At 46.1% G+C, this 17,220-nt stretch overlaps 1 long non-coding RNA gene across 2 annotated transcripts in view; it reads right to left on the reverse strand.

Moving 5' to 3' along the window:
- Window positions 1–17,220, reverse strand: part of LOC307176560 — an 89,776-nt gene that overhangs the window by 23,473 nt on the left and 49,083 nt on the right. For both annotated transcript variants that reach the window (XR_013824833.1, XR_013824834.1), the window contains exon 2: window positions 461–538. This is a non-coding gene — a long non-coding RNA (uncharacterized lncRNA). The remainder of the gene's footprint in view (window positions 1–460; window positions 539–17,220) is intronic.

Consider the following 17,220-nt stretch of genomic DNA (forward strand, 5'->3'; position numbering starts at 1 on the left):
TGAGCCCCTTTGGGCAGGTGGTGGGTACCAGCCGGGGTGCCCTTCCTTTTTACCCCAGGCCCGCTTCACACTTCACAGTTCACCTGGCTTGGCTCTCAAAGGCCCTGAGCTTTCGGGAGGATTAGGGTGGCGACTGCAGCAGACAAAGGTAAACAAGGGGCAGGCCTTGTACTAAAGGAGTTTATAGTGTGGTTGTCAGGAGCACAGGAAAGTGACAATAAGGGAAGCGTCATAAAGTGGTACAGATAGCTCCTGCAGCGCCCCCGCTGGGGGGCACAGAGGAGTCACGCTCCAGGTAAGGACTGTGACCCAGACACTGGCTTCTCTAACCGAAACAGAACATTGTACTGATGACAGCTCTGTAGTCCCAGATACAAGTGGGCATCCCCCGCTCCCCGGGCTTCCTTTGCAAACCGTCCTGTCCATCCTTCTCCACTGTTTTAGGGGCCAAAGGACTCACGGCCAGGTTTCTGACTCCCTCTTCGTTGCAGGTCACATGCTGCCTTGTGGTACGACCACCCGTTAACATATTTTCCAACTGTGAAGAAAGGGGAGAAGAGATCAACCATCATCTGCTGCGGGGAATGTAGGAAGAAGAATATCTATCACACATCTACTCCCAGGCGGGCACGGGGTGTTTTCTCTGCTATGAGTATCTAACGCACACCTGAGAGGTCAGCGTCTGTGGCAAATGCTACTAGCTACGAACCCAGGATCTGCATTCGCCTTCTTTCTTTCTAACAGAATCCCAGTTTTATTCACAAAGTGCCCGCTACCACTCGCTCACTAAGATGCCCTCGTAGCTGGGAGTGACCGTGTGGCTGGATGCTGACCACTGGGTTCTAGCTGGAAGTCAGCTGGGGATCTCTGAGACAGTTTGGGGGGCTGCCCTTTCTTCCTTTCCCTCCTTCCCCTTCCTGCCTGGGATGTACAGTTTAGTGGGAGGTAGAGCAGCTACCTCGTAGCTGTGAGAGGACACGAACGTGAGGACGAAAGCCGCACACTGAGGGTTGCGCAGCAGGAAGAAAAAAGCGACCTTCCTGGTGTCACCAACCCTCCCGCAAATGCCTGCCTCTGGAATTCCTGAGAAGCGTGAAAAAAAAGAAAGCCTTGCTTGGTTAAACCCCCATAGTCAGCCTTCTGTTACAAACAGCCCGAATGTAATCGATCTGACGGTGGTTATTATTATGATAATTTGACTTATGTATTAAGATACTAACGTTCAGATAGGTAAAGAAACTCAGCCAATTGGCACAGCCAGAATAAGGCATAGCTGGTATCCAGCACTTACTCCCGTCCCCTGCCACCTGATTATCAATGAATGAACATTTTGCAATTCCATGATACACTGGGCAAGCCAGAGGCTCTCTCAGTGTTTGAAAGCCAGGTGGTAAAGGCATTTTCCCTTCCCCTGGAGTCTCTGCCATTCTTCTATTCAGCACTGGACCATCGTGTTCTTCTGCCAGTCAGTCAGACCCTAGGTTTCTGGCAATGAGGACCCTGTCCCTTTCTTTCCAGGCCGGTCTTCCTGAAAATAGACCAATGGCAGCTTCTGGAAATCCCTTCTCCCCTCAAATGCCTCCTCTACTGGACTTCACCACACTGCCCACGTTCTACCACTGGAACATAAATCAGAACACCCCTGGGAAAATAGAGCTCTCTTGCCCAGTAATTCCCCACAAGGCATTCCACAAAACCCTAGTCTCAAGCGAAGTTACTATGTATTACTGGATTTACTTGAGACTAAGATGTACAATCTTTCACATTTTAACATCTCTGAAATCAGGATGTTTGTTATAATCGATGTACCATATAATCATCATTGACCATTTTTCTCTTTAATATCTCTGAGATCATAATGCATCTTATAGGCACTGGTGTCTTAATTTTGGAATATGGTACTTGAAAATAAAAAGGTTCCATGGTCAAATAAGTTTGGGGAACTTAGTAATGAATAAACTAATTCAAACTAAAGTTTTGAATGCAGACCTTCTCAGAGCCTTTAATATGCTAAAGTGCATCTCAAGAGATTTGCTAAGATTATGTGGGCATGAAATTCTCTCTTTTTTTTTTTTTTTTTTGAGCACCCTATAGTGCTAGTGTTATATGGAACACAACTTTTAAAACACTGCATTAAGCCATTATATTCTGGATTAATTGATCAGATTTGCTAACCAACTCTCCTCCATCAGAGAATTCTGTGAAAGTTGGTCAGAAAATATGTAATATGTAAACTGTGAAACTGTCAAGTCTGAAGCATGGCCCTTTAATGAGAGGGTCCAAGACCTCACAGAGGCACCATTCACCTGAGTCAGTCACTGGAAAACAGCAAATACCTTTTGGAGGGACTATTGGAAAGTAGGGGCTGCAATAATGCTAAGCTTTACCTACGTGACTCTTTTTATTGGCAGTCAAGCCTGCTTGCCCTCATCCAGTCCAAAGAGACAAGAGTGTGATTAGGGTCACAACTCCTTAATGCCTGGGGACTGTGTCTGATCCCCAGAACCTCAGGACAACATCCTTGGTCTCAGAGATACATAGAGTCCTGAAGTGGCTCCTGCAATGCTGATATCTCAGCGCTGTAATGCTGAAGACCCCAAACATATATAATTCGGAGTACTTTTTAAATTCCCCAGGTAATTCCAGTATGCAAACACAGTCGAGGGCCATCCTTTCACGGAAGGAACTGACTTGATTAAACAGAGTTTAACTATAACAGCTGGTGAAAGATGTATTTAGCTGTTGCAGTAATCTAAGCCCTCGGCGATCACGGCAAAAAGGATGGTGGAAATAGAAACGGGAGATGGAGGCAAGAAATATTTCAGAGGAAGAATCCGCAGGGAGGGGCTTAAAAATAACTCTGATTCTGAGAAGACTGAAAGAATACTGTACCACTGAAAAGCACAGGACAGTGATGGGAGGGGTGGGGAGGTCCTGGGTTTTGGAGAGAAGATCATTGCTTGAGTTTACACGTGGAGCCGTAGTTTTTAAAATGAGATCCAAGTGGAGATGTCCAGGAGGCAGTTGGAGATGGGGGCTAGGGCGCAGAGGGCAGATTATAAACTTTGAAGTCATTTGTGCCCGGGCAATGTTTGAAGCCTTAGGAGTTTAAAGATAGTCTTTCCCACAATGTGATCCTGTTCAGGTGAGCACAAGTCCATAACTGCTGGGAGTCAGTGTGAAAGACTTGAAGTTCAAGTTCAAGTTCAATGCTGCCAACCAGCTGTGTACCCTTGCACCAGATCCTCTACCTTCCGAGCCTCAGTTTCCTTAACTGGAAAACAGGAACAACCATACCAACCTCTCTGGGCTGTTGCAAATATTAAATAAGGAAATCTTTGTAAAGCGCTTGGCATAATGCCTGGTGCAAAGTATGACCTTGAGCCTTGCTAGGTCTCTCTGATTCCCCTGGTCCCACCCCATGCAACGCCCACGCAGGTCACGATACAAGTCCACTTCTCTTCAGTGTCAAGAGCCAGTTCATCAACAACAAACAATCAGTTTGCACTCACCTCGATGGTATGTGAAGATCAAAGCTCGGCAGGCCAATTTAATTTTCTTCCATGATAGGTAGGCCATATAGATAAGGAATGAGCAGGAGACGTAATCGCTCTGTGCTGAAGTATGACCTTAGATTCCATTGCCAATGACTTTTCATCAATGAGGTAGAAAGAAATAAGACTCTTTTCTTTCTTAAGAGCTGAATAATATCACCCAAGAAGTGGCTTATCGATGACTCAGCCTCAACCTGGAAGCATCCTGCGTGATCTCACACATGTCAGAGCTGGAGCTCACGCTGAGCATCTCTATCTTTACCCCAGTGATGTAACTGAGAACTTCCGAATTAAGATCACAGATGACACCAAGTTGTGAGGCATTAGTAAAGAGGCAGGAACAGAAGTCAAAATAGCATTAACCGAGCACAGAGTTCATAGAGGGTGAGTGAGGCTCAACACGAACACGTGTGACGTTTCTTTTAAACAGCCTATGGAGACAAAAAGGAGGATATCATCTATCGACTAACTCACCGGATCATCACTTGTTTCACCCGGAGCTGTAGCAAGGGAAGCAAGGGTGCTCAAGGGTGGCCGGGGTGCCTAGGTGCTCCCCGACGCGTTTAACACATAACAGAGAAGAAAGGAGAAGACAGAAGGAAAGGGAAGGTGAGGCAGGATGAGAAAGAGACAGGGAGTGGATGATTCTAGTCGACTGGAATTCTAATTCGCTTACAGAGTGAATACGTAATTTGTGGAGCACGTGGCGTGTGCAGGCCCTGCATCCGCTGCTGGGCACCTGACTTCTAAATGTTGATGGGCCTGTGATGAGTCCTGACACCTCTTCTTTCTCTCCGCACTCACCCCCTTGGCAATGTCGTCCGCTACCCGGGCTTTCCGCACCATCTGCCTGCTGATGACTCACAAATCCAGACCTCCATCCCAGACGCAGGTGACCAGTAGTCTAACTGCCCTCTCGACGGATCACAAACTTGGTCCATGGGAAGCGGAGTCTCGAGGGTTCCTTGTCCCTGCCCAAACCTCTCCTTCCCCACCCTTCCCCTACTCCACACACGGCAGCAGACGGCTGAAACAGAGGAGCTGTCCTTGACTCCTGCATCCCACGTCCTGTCGGTTTTAATTCTTCAGAATGAGGATTAGACCCTACAGCTGAAAAGCAGCAAGTCTTGATAATCTCAGTCTAAAGATGATGGCAAACAGCTGGGCAGACACCGCCCCACTTCCTGCTCTGTGCTCCCCCCAGCCCCGAGGTCAACCTGGCAGCCTAGGGAAGGAGCCACCGCGTCCGGGGTGTGCTGTCTCTGGAGCGGCAGCTGCAGTGTCGATGAGGACAGGTTACCATGGGGGAAGCAAGGAGATCCGCAGGTGATATGGGAGGCTCTGAGACAGATGTCAGTGGACTTTCTCTGTGAAGGGCCAGATGAAATACTGTAGGATTTGCTGGGCATACAGAGTGGTGTCCGTCCCAGCTGCTCAACACGGCCATTTCAGCGAAAGCAGCCACAGGCGTAACGAAGGAGACACACGCGAAGGAGCAAGGCTGTGTTCTAATAAAGCTAGTTATGGACACAGACTTCCATTTCCTATGATTTTCACACATCACAAAATAGTATTCTTCTTCTGATTTTTTCCCAACCACTTCAAAGTTTAAAACAAACAGAAAAAAAAAACATCGCACAGGCTCTGTGAAAACAGGCAGCGGGCCAGTTGTGGGCCCTTGTCTGTAGTTTGCCGACCCTTAATCCAAGAGAGTCTTGCAGACCCTGGTGCGCCTGGTCCCCAGTAGACACCTGATGAGCCACAGGGCTTCCCGCCCAACCCACAGAGGAGCAGAGCACAGCGGGGAGTTTGTCCTCCGGAGGCTGAGGACACACGTGGCATAAGGCAAGGGCCTGCTTCCTCACTGCGGCTCTGACGGCAGGACCCTTGGGGAAGCTGCCCTGGCCCCAGGAGGAATAGGACTGATTTGTACTTGTAACCCTCTCTCGAAGAAAAACCCCCGGCTCTTAAACTCCAGCTGTCTCTGCAGTAAATGTAAACTGTAGCAACATGGCTGCAGGTGATTTATGGGAGCTTCTGCACAGATTTTTGCAATTTAAAATTTTCCACTATTGTTGGTGTAACAACAAAAAAAAGAAGTTATTCACATGAAAACAGGTTGAGCACTGATACCAGTTAACAAGGGAGGCTGCAGAATGTCTACCCCGGGATCTTTAAAACTCTGATCAACAACCATCTGTTTTGGAGGTTTAAGGAGAGCCCAGCCCGCCTTAAGGGGCTGGGGGGGATAACCGCTCTGGGTTTCCTCCATCTCCATAATTCCAGGGTACAAAAGGAGCCAGAGGCCCACAGCGAAGAGTGGTTAGAAAGAGTAGCTCTTCTTTCCTTTTCTCCGACAACAGAAACAGTGAAGATTAACTCCCCAAATCCCTGTGTAACACTGAATACCCAGCAGAAGAAGTTTCCTTTGAAATTGCATCTGTCTGCGTCAGAGGTCCATAAAGCCTGTATTTTAATGCCGAAATAACTCCAGTTATTTGAGCTGCTGTTACTGCTGAAAGATTTTTGAAGAGGAAGAAGAAAAAGCGTTCTCAAGATGACAAGGAATTTGTCGGAAAGGACTCGGTACAAACAAGGTGCTGATTTTTTTCCCTACAAAAGGGGTGGGTACAGTTGAGAAATTGTCCCCGTCCCCGAAGAGAGACAGATGGACCTTTTCAGGTCACGGATTTCTCTGCATCAGGTGGCCACTGAGTCTCTCTGCTGAGCGTCTGTAAGTCAGGCCATTCTCTCTTCCACCTTCTGAGCTTTCCCTGGTGCTAGAGATGCTGCCAATCCAGATGTGATTGGCAAACGGTCTTGACATCACAGAGAGCAAACTGCAGTGCTGCTTGCTCTTCTGGGGCTGATTTCAAACCACTGCGTTAACAAGAGCCGGCACTGAGTCCCCCCCACACCCCAAATTAGACTGTATAATCCATTTTTTAAAAATAACGCAGGGATAGATACGATGTAAGGTTTTCCGAAATTTCTTTCTGTCCGTCACCTTTTCACGATCAGTTTTGCTGCCGCGGTACACAGCAGAAGGTTGGCAGTTTTGCGGTATTTTTTATACTATGTCATCATCAGTCAAAGTGTCCAGATAAATCACTTAACGGGGAGGCTGTAGAGACACTGCTGAGTTAGCTCCATAACCATGCAGCTGAGATAAGAGTCTGCACTCACTCACTCCCTTCTGTCCTGGACAGAATCGTGTGGTTTACATTTGCCAGAAATAGATGTGCAAGTCTTTCCTCTTGGCTGGACTTCCTTCTCTCTATTGTAGTATCAATAGTTGTGAAAAGATGAATACAGAAGAGCAGCATCGCTTTTGATAATCATCGCCCCTCATCAAGCGCCTACCGCGGACCTGCCTGCAGAATACAGCCTCCCCTCCCCCCCAACATCTGCACAAGTGGGCACTATTCATCCATTTTTACAGCTACGTAAACCAACCTGCAGGAAGTTAACTTGTCTGGGCTCATATTTCTGGTATGAAGTGGAGCCTGGCTTCCAGCCGAGCTCTGTTGGCCGGCAGCGCCTCGCTCTTTCCAATATTCAGCAAAGCCTCCCTAAGTAACATATTTGATTGACTCAGCACTTTCCATGACGGTCCCTCTAGCACATTCACTTACCTCTTTCCATGAACCTCTTCCCACCTCTTTCAAAACTGTTACTTTTCCTTGTAATCGCACAACGATGACTTTAAAGAAAAATTCCAAACGTGGGGTACCACTCTCTCTCACAACTATTTTCAGTTTCTATGCTTTTTTCCAGTCTTTGCCTACGTGGACTTAACGAGTATATCGTTTTAAATACGAAAACTGTATAACCTTCTTTTGCATCTAATATTGTATCATGAATACATTCCCATGTTTCTACACAGTTGTTATAATTGCTAATTTAACAACTGCATAATATTCCATCAAGTTGATAGACCCCAATTTCTTAAGCCATTTCTCAAACCATTTCTCTTCTGTTGAGTTGTTTATAATGTTTCCCTACTATAAGTAATGTTACAATAAACGATTTTCAAGTATATAACCTTTTTCCTTTCAGTGAGATTCTTCTTTAGGCTAAATTCCCAAAAGCACAATTACCGGACCAAAGGGTTTGAATATTTCATGTTTGGCTGTCCTCCGTACGTCCCGAACGCACACGTATGAGTCCCAGCATTGCCCTCCTCACCTTCTAAGCGTAGCTGGGGACAGACATTCAGCGCATCGCTTCACTCCCCTCGCCCCTGACAAGGCATCGGGCTGGGGCGGGGCCTGCTCACACTCGTGGATGCGGACAATTTCGGGATGTAAGTGAGTTAGACTTCTCCTGAAATCCTTGTGTTACCCATTCAGATACCAGGCCAGAAAGATAAAAACAGTTGCTCAGTGCTGGCAAGGGAATGAAGAATTAGACACATGAATAAGTTATAAAGTGGTAGACCTCTCTGGAAGGCAAATTTGGCGATACGTAGGAAAAGCTCTAAAAATGTATAAGTGTTCAAGCCAGCCATTCTACTTTAATAATTTAATCCCACAGGGGAAAAGTCAAGGAGAGGTACAAATATTTAGCTACAAACATATTCCTTATAGCATTTCGTATAAGAGCAAAACTAGAAATACATTTATGTCCAACAAAAAGAACTGGCTAGGGGCTTTCCTGGTGGCGCAGTGGTTGAGAGTCCGCCTGACGATGCAGGGGACACGGGTTCGTGCCCCGGTCCGGGAGGATCCCACATGCTGCAGAGCGGCTGGGCCTGTGAGCTGTGGCTGCTGAGCCTGCGCGTCCGGAACCTCTGCTCTGCAGCGGGAGAGGCCACAACGGTGAGAGGCCCGCGTACCGCAAAAAAAAAGAACTGGCTTAAAAAATTATGGTATCTGTATAATGGAGTGCTATGCAGTCATTTTAGATTATAATTGTAGGGACTTCCCTGGCGGTCCAGTGGTAAAGAATCCACCTTCCAATGCAGGGGACACAGCTTCCATCCCTGGTCAGGAAACTAAGATCCCACACGCCATGGGGCAACTAAGCCCGCAAGCCACAACTACTGAGCCCGGGTGCCTCAACTAGAGAGCCCACATGCCACAAACTACAGAGCACACGTGGTCTGGAGCTCATGTGCCACAACTAGAGAGAGAAAAACCCATGCACCACAACTAGAGAGAAGCCCGCGCGCCACAACAAAAGATCCTCCACACCTCAATGAAGATCCCACCTGCCGCAACTAAGACCTGATGCAGCCATAAAAATAAATAAGTGAAAAAAATAAATAAATAAATAAGTGAAAATAAATAAATTCCCTTTCTTTAAAAAAACTGTATAATTGTAGATGACCTAATAGGTTAATGACATAAACACAGGTTCACAATATATTTAATGAAAAAACGAGTCACAAACTAGCACTTATTATATTCGCTATTTGTGTAAAATGTATAGAGATAGAAATGCTTCAATTATTAACAGCATTTATTGGATATACCTGCATATTGGAATTATGGGTGCTTGATGGTCTTGCTTTTAAAAAATTTTTATACCACATATATTATTGCTTTTGTAATAAGAAATAAAGTTTATTTTTTCTTATTTATACCCATTTCTAAAGCCTACATGTGCACAAAAATTCTTTTCATACTCCTCCCAGTTGGGACAGGGACAAGAAGAACTGTCTGTGTCGTCCTGTAGATTCTGTGTGTACTTCCTCATCCACATGTCCAAACATCCAGGGGATAACAAAGGTGTAACAATGACAGCAAAGGAAATGAGGATGCCTCGACCCCTATAATCAGGGACCTGGACATCTCTCCCCGCAGAAGGAAGGAGGGACTCCTTGAGAAAATAAGGGTAGCAGGAATAAATACTGTCTCCCCTCGCTGTATTAATTATCTATTGTTGCACAGTGAATCACCCCCAGACTCAGGAACTTAAAACAACAGACGTGTATGATCTCTCACAGTTTCTGAGAGTCAGGAATCTGGGAGTGAGCTCACAGAGTGGCTCTGACTCAGGCCCCTCACGAGACTGTAGTCAAGCCAGGACTGCGGTCATCGTGAGGCTCGACTGGGGCTGGAGTTGCCACGCTGCAGGGCACCACACAGTTGTTATGAGACAGGCTGGGACCTGGGACCTGGGGCCCTTTGCAGCAGTGCTGCAATACTTGCACCTGGACAAAGGTCTCCTTGAGCAACAAAATACAAAGAAACTATAAGAGACTAAAACTAACTGCGTGCAAGGCAGTTAGGGCAAGTTACGGACAACAAGATACAAAGAGACCAAAAATCCAACTGCCACTTCTGAGGAGCCAGGAGCAAAAGCAGGGGACTGCGCATGCCCCCTGCACACACCGCCACCCAAAGGGTGGTCAGACCCCCTAAGCCAGCCCTCCGGCCGGAGCCCTGGACCCGCCCCTCCCCTCCCCCCATGCCGTCCCCTTGGGGAGCAGGCAAGCAAGGAAACCTGTGGTTTGTTCTCGCTCCCCCCGGTTGCAGCAGGGGCCCCGATAAAGCCCTGCCTGAATTTCTTGTCTGGCCTCTGATCAATTTCCATTGATTAAGGAGGCCAAGAACCCTGGTCAGTAACAGCTGGGGACCTCAGTTCCTCACTGGCTCTCAGCTACAAGCCTCATTTCCCTGCCTCATGCACCTCTCCGTACACGGTGTGTCCTCGTGACATGACAGCCGGCTTCCTGAACGAGGGATTCAAGATAGAGTGAGAGAGAAAGCACTTGATATGGAAGCTGCAGTGTGTTTTAAAACCTAATCCTGGAAATAAACTCCAGTCACTTCTGTATCCTATTGGTCACACAGACCAACTCTGATATAGTGCGGGAGGGACCCAGCAGGAGTGTGAACAACAGGAAGGGTCTTCTTGGAGGCTGCCTACCACACTCCCCAACCCAAGTGCTACATCACTGAAACCCCCTCAGCCAGAGAACTGGGGGCTCAGAAACGAAAAGCCACCTAGAAGGAGTAAAGTTGGGGGACCATGGTTAAAAATGAATCTACAGGGAATTCCCTGGTGGTCCAGTGGTTAAGACTCGGCACTTTCAAAGCAGTGGTCCCGGGTTCGATCCCTGGCTGGGGAGCTAAGATCCCACAAGCTGCGTGGCATGGCCAAAAAATAAAATAAAATAAAATAAAACAAGATGAGATAAGATAAAATTAAATTAAAACCTACAAAATTCTAATAGGTAATTTTCACTTTCATTGAATAAAACACTAGACAATATAGTATACAAAGAGCTTATCAAGGGCATATTAAAAGTAATGGGTACTGTACAATTAATTTCCATTTCACTATGCTTTGCTTACTAGAGGCTTTTGCAAATTCCCTTGCCAGCAATTTGAAGGAGATTCTTACAAATTTATATTGCTTCGTTGATGCAGACACTATGTACACCAAGAAGGCTTTTTCTGTGTCTGGTCCTTGGTGCAATGTGAGTGCCTCTCTCATTGATTTGCTCTGAGTCTTGCTTTGGCTATAGTCCTAAAGGCACAACTTTGGCCAAATGTAGTTTACTACTCAGTTACATGAAGGTGAGAATGATTACCTTCCCTCAAGGCTTAACATCAGGGTTATAAAGCCTCAACGTCTCCCTTACCTACTTCATGCCAAAGCCAGAGCACAGAGGCCTCTCACCTCCCTTCGCTCCTGGGCTGGCACCCCTGTAGGGCAGGCTGTGCCCTTTGTCTGCACTGCTCCCCACACCTGGCCCAAGGCGGCGCTGCATCAGTCTCTACTGCCAGGGCTTCCTCTTCACCTCCTTTTCCCTTCCTGGCTTCCAACCCGTTTTTTAAATTATTGCCAACAAGAATGACTGACAATCTGCTTATACTCTGCCCTGAATTTTGGAAGGTAACCAGAGGTATCAAGTGAAGGGAAGAATGGAATTTTAGGAAGAAGAATTCGTTTGACCTTTATAGTCGTCTAGTGACTTGACTGTAAGGTTGCTTTATACCCTCAGGGCTTACAGCAGAGTATTTACTAGACTTGTTAATAAATGTATGAATGAATGAAGAGTTGGAGAAGGAAAAATTTCAGCCTTCTAAATTTATCTGGCCGAATGAAAAGTTGACTACTCTATTATGGTCCCCCAAACCTCACCCTATCAAAAAAGAGGCCGGCCTGTGAAATTCTGGCCAATGGGCCATCGTATCTTTGTATTGTTAGTACCATGGCTTTTCTCTTGCCTCTTGAGGTCAGAAGACAAAGTCATGCATATGGACCCTTAAGCTGAGCACGTTATCACAATATAGCGTATTTGCATTAGGAGTCTCCAGCCAAGTGACAAGAGATAGAGAAGAATCTTATGGATGAGACGCAGAATGTGTCTAGAAGTAGAAGGAGGGTGGTACTGTGAGGAAAGTTTACCTGCTTGCAGGTTTGACAGAGATGGGGGTAAATCCAAAGGGGTAAATATGGTAATGTCTAGCAAGGGGATAGCAGGGGCTTAAACACTTGTGTTGGTCAGGCTCTCGCAGGGGCCAAGTGACAAACTGAACTTACACTAGCTTAGATAAGGGAGGCAGGGACTCAGAGGCAAGGATTTTAATTCCGTAGTAATTCTTTCTCCCCGTTTTGTCTCTGCTTTTTTGTGTGTGGATTTCATTCTCTCCTCCTACAGAGACCTTTCTTCACACAGCAGTGGATATGGGAGCCCACCTCACTGGGTTCCCAGTCAAATGACCCTTTGACCAGAGAAGGAAGGGTTCTTCTTCTGGGTCCAGTTCAGTATACCCTGAGTTGGGACTCTGTTGGGTGACAGGTCCAGCTCTACACCCATTACTGTAGCCAAGAAGCTGGCTGTGTTTCCTTAAACCCTGTAAGCTTCACTTTCCTCGTGTGTAAAGTAGGCATAATATTAACACCAACCACAAATTGTTATTGTGAAGATTTAATTGATTTAAATGAGATAGCACATGTAAAGTGCTCAGTTCCACATGTGGCACACAGTAAATGCTCAAACAGTCTATTGTCTCTTTTGGCGGTTGTTAGTGCTCTGTGATCTGCGCAGTGTGGAGACCAAACCACAGTATCTGCTCTTCTACTTGCTACCCAAATGGCACTGCCTTCTGCTCTTGCCAACCTGCCCCTATTCCTACAGCCAGACCGGAGTTATGTTGAATAATATACATAAAATACTATAAAATCATGCATGTAGGAAGGTGTGAGAGGGTCAACCAAGGTCAAAACCAGAATCATACAATTTAGACTTAAAAGAACTTTTTGATATTTCAGAGAACAAAACTTGCACCCTTACTTATAGAGGCAGAAAACATAAATTAGTGCCTAAGATCCTGTTATGAAATGATAGCATACTGGATTTGCAGGCTGACGAGCCAGTCTCAGCTATTGTTGATTTGCTTTGAGGCCTCTGTTTCTTCCTTCTGTAAAATGGGGATAATGATATTCCCCTTCAACTCCCACATTGGGATGTGGTGAGACTTAATGAGGCACTTTGGGTAAAATGCTTTGAGCTTAGCTAATGAAACCCTCCGTGTAGTCACTCAATGCTACTACACAGTCCTGCGTGTCTGGAGTGAGAAGTTGGTTGGCACTACTTCAGAGATCTGCTAAGAACCACAGATACACTAAACGGTCTTTTTAAAAACGGAGGTTAAATCAAAACAGAAAGTTTGGCCCAGTTACTGCCTTGTCCTAGTAGGACCTCCTGCCCGATCTCGTTGACAGCCCTTTCCCCTGAGTACCACCTGTACTGATTACGTACCCTCTCCTCATTGTAACTCCTCTCAAGTCAAGCATCATCCATTCCACTGAGGCATCATCCTTCCCTCACCACAGTTGGAGATTTATAGTTAGATAATGTGAATTTTGGATGAATTACCATTGTGTTAACATCATATGAATTATATGCCAATTATATCTCCATAAAACTGGGGGGAAACCCCAATATAGGAGGAAAGGTAATTGTATGCTACAGAGCAGCAAATTGAAAAACAGTTTATTTAATTAAAGTATAGTTGATTTACAATATTGCATTAGTTTCAGGTGTACAGCACAGTGATTCAGTATTTTTGCAGATTATATTCCATTACAGGTTATTACAAGATAATAGGTGTAACTCCCTGTGCTATACAGTATATCCATGTTGGTTACGTAGTTTATATATAGTAGTTTGTTAATCCCATTCCCCTAATTTGACCATCCTCCCTTCCCTCTCCCCTTTGGTAACCACTAGCTTGTTCTCTGTATCTGTGAGTCTGTTTCTGTTTTGCATATACACTCATTTGTATTATTTTTTAGATTCCACATATAAGTGATATCATACAGTATTTGTCTCTCTCTGTCTGACTTATTTCACTAAGCATAATATTCTCTAGGTCCATCCATGTTGCTGCAATTGGCATTATTTCATTCTTTTTTGTGGTTGAGTAATATTCCATTCTGTATACGTACCACATCTTCTTAATCCAATCATCTGTTGATGGGACTTTGGTTGCTTCCATGTCTTGGCTATTGTAAATAGTGCTGCTATGAACACTGGGGCGCATGTAGCTTTTTGAATTAGTGTTTTCATTTGAAAAACAGTTTTTCCATAATGTACTGAAACGACAGTTAAACTGTTAAAAAGGCACTAACCCAGTGGTATGCCGGGGCCAGCTGATACCGACTTGTGAGAACTGATTGTTAAATTTTTAGGAATTTTTTGAACCAGTTGTTAAATACAGTTATTTTGGAAGCTAAATTACATAAGCTTACAATTTTAAAAATTACATTGAAAACAAAGCTAATAATTTCTCAAAACTTATCACTTCATAGTAATTTTACGATTATATATTCTCTTGAGGTTTTTTATAGCTAGTGTTTATGTCTATCGTATCTGTAATGATGTGCTTCTCTGTATTTCTTCCCATCTGCCTGTTCAGCGATATCCTCTTGGTTGCCTGAAATAGCCACAGTAGGAGCATTTACACCCCAGAAACTGGACTGCTACAGATCAGGGCTCCCCCTCCCCCCAGGAGCTACTTGTCAAACATTGACCAACACACCTTGTCTAGCCCCATAAGGACAAAGAGAGAACAGGAATGGAGACAACAGGAGACAAAACAATGTCAACAATATTCTGGAAACTAGACAAGCAGATGAACGAGAGTTAATTAATTTAGCAGAGAAGATACAGCCAAAACCCAAGCCCATAGGGAGGGAGGCTGGAAGAAGCAAGCCAGCTTCCACAGAGCCTTAGAAAGAAACAGAAATTGGTTCCCTTTGTGCAGAATATAGGTGCAGGTGCGCTGAAAACAAATGTGTTGAAAATTTGTGCAAGGAACGAGGAGACTCCCTACTTCTTCCCACAAGCCTGTGCAGCCAGGCCATGCCCCTACCCAGCCCTGGGAGAAAAGGTTGAATCGGAGATCATCTGGACAGTGGGCACAGCTGGGAGCTGGCACATGACCCGCTGCTGAAACAGGATTAAATGACAGTCTGCATTCTGGATTATAACACCCTGCAGTCTCTTCCCCCCTCTTGGCTCCCAGAATGCTGGCAGTGAGGCTTATACCCCACAGGCAGATCCGATGATTCATCTCTAGGGAAGCTGGCAAGTCCAAGAGAAAAGACTTACAGACACTGGCCTAGCAGGATCCCCTAATGAAACATCCAGGTTGCTGCAGAATCACCAACCCGGAGCCCACTGGTTCATAAACTTCGCCCAGGCACACATCCCCTTACTGTGAGCACTAAATCACCAGACATCGGCGGGTGATTATTTGCAAAGTCAAATTCTATATCCAGACAAGCTATCAAGTGCAACAGTCGAATAAAGACACTTACAAGGTCCCCAGACATTTACCTGCCATGAACCCTTTCTCAGGAATCTACTGAAGGATGCGCTTCAACAAAACAAAGAATTACCTAAGAAAGAAGAGAGAAGCCCCAGGAAACAGAGGATCCAACATAGGAGAGAAGGAAAGAGGATTCCCAGGATGATGCTAAAGGGAAGCTCTGAGCTGGTAACTGCAGTGGGCCAAGGGGGAACCAGCCCCGAGTTTGGAGCGGGAAGACAGCTCCAGGAAGACATCCCCACAGGGAGGGAAACACAACTGAGAGATTACTAATCAGTGTTCATCACGCTGAGGAGCGTCTGGGGATGCATTACTCATAAACACCCAAAGAACTACACAATTAAATAGATAAGGCAATTATTTACTCCGGGGGGGGGGGGCGAGGGGAGATGTACAAGAACCAAAATGTAATTATAGTGCACGATGTAGACACTCAAAATAATGCAAATACTGAGAGTGATTTAATCAAAAATTGTGCCGTCCCGTAATTTATAATATTCTAACATGCACATACTTCTCACATTTTAACATCTTGGAAGTCAGACTGCACCTCATGGTCAATGTGATAAGAAAGTATTGTTTCTAAGTTTAACTGGGAGCATGTTCATGCTTTTGTAGTGACTCATAAACAATAGTACATCTTATAATGGATGGCATCTAAGATGGGAAGAGAACTCTATGGGGAAGTGAGGGAGAAGTATGAACACCTGTGTCTAGGAGGGGGGACGAAAGCTAAACCCTCATCTTCCACAGCAATAAGTCAGTAGAACATTTCTAAAATTATGAAAGTAAAGATGCAGTTTTATAAACATACTGTTTAGAACGACTGCTGCCAATACCGGGAGTACCACTAAAAGCACAGCCAGCCGTTGGCTTTGGGGAACAGTAACTGGAGGTAAGAATGGGTGAGGCAGGAGGCACTGGGTTGTGACGTTTCTGTAAGCCTCCTAAACATGTGAATTTTAAAACTATATACGTTAGAACAAAAAGTAATATGTATAGAAATAAGAATAAAACGCAGCGCTCCATTTCAAGCCTCGCCAGAAGTTTTCAGATCGTGAAAATGAAGACGGATCTTTACGGTCTCCTCTTTCAGGACAAGGCGTCTAATCGTCCCCGGGCCCCACCCCAGGCTGGTCTCAGGAAGGGAGGCTCCTGGGTGACATGTACATTGTCTCACATGCCACCTCTCGCCTCCCATCTCAGGAAACTCTGGCTGCCTGATTTTTCACTCCCAGATGAGATAGCCGGTCTTCCGAGAAGGTGGAAACTGCAGGGCATACGACACATTTTCCAAATGCTCCCGTTCCCCAGAGCCCTTGAGACTGAGAAAGGAAGCTGTCGGTTTGGCAGGTGTGGAGGCCGCTTCCCGCAGACATCTGTCAGTGGCTCTGGAAGCGTGGGCCCCTCCTCTTTACAGAGACAAAACCCCGGATTCCTGCTGAGATGAGGCACCAGCATGTGTCGGCTGCACGTCAGCCGGGAAGGAGAGGGTGAGGAAACAAGAGAAAGATCCCTCCTGGTGAAGCAAAAGCTGCCGGCTCCTCGAACGTCAGCCACACGCACACGAGTCCCACAGGCCAGGAGGCACCCAGCTGCTCCCCAGGACATCCGGGCACTGCCCGAATCTGCGCGGGGGGTGGGGGCGGGAAACAAACATCTGCGATTCTGCCGGGGAACGGGGTGAGGCCACCGATGCTGGGAGTGATTTGGAATAAGCACCCAGGGAGCTCGAGGCGGCGGTCAGCCATTCGGGGCCAGCGTCTCTGATGCGGGGCCCCCCAGACCGACATTCCGCTGCTGTGAGACGCTGCGGCCACACCACGCGTTCGTGTGCAAACACTTCACACCGGTCGGTAAACAGCCGCAGC

The sequence above is a fragment of the Stenella coeruleoalba genome (assembly GCF_951394435.1).
Source record: "Stenella coeruleoalba genome assembly, chromosome: 18".
Lineage (NCBI taxonomy): Eukaryota > Metazoa > Chordata > Mammalia > Artiodactyla > Delphinidae > Stenella > Stenella coeruleoalba.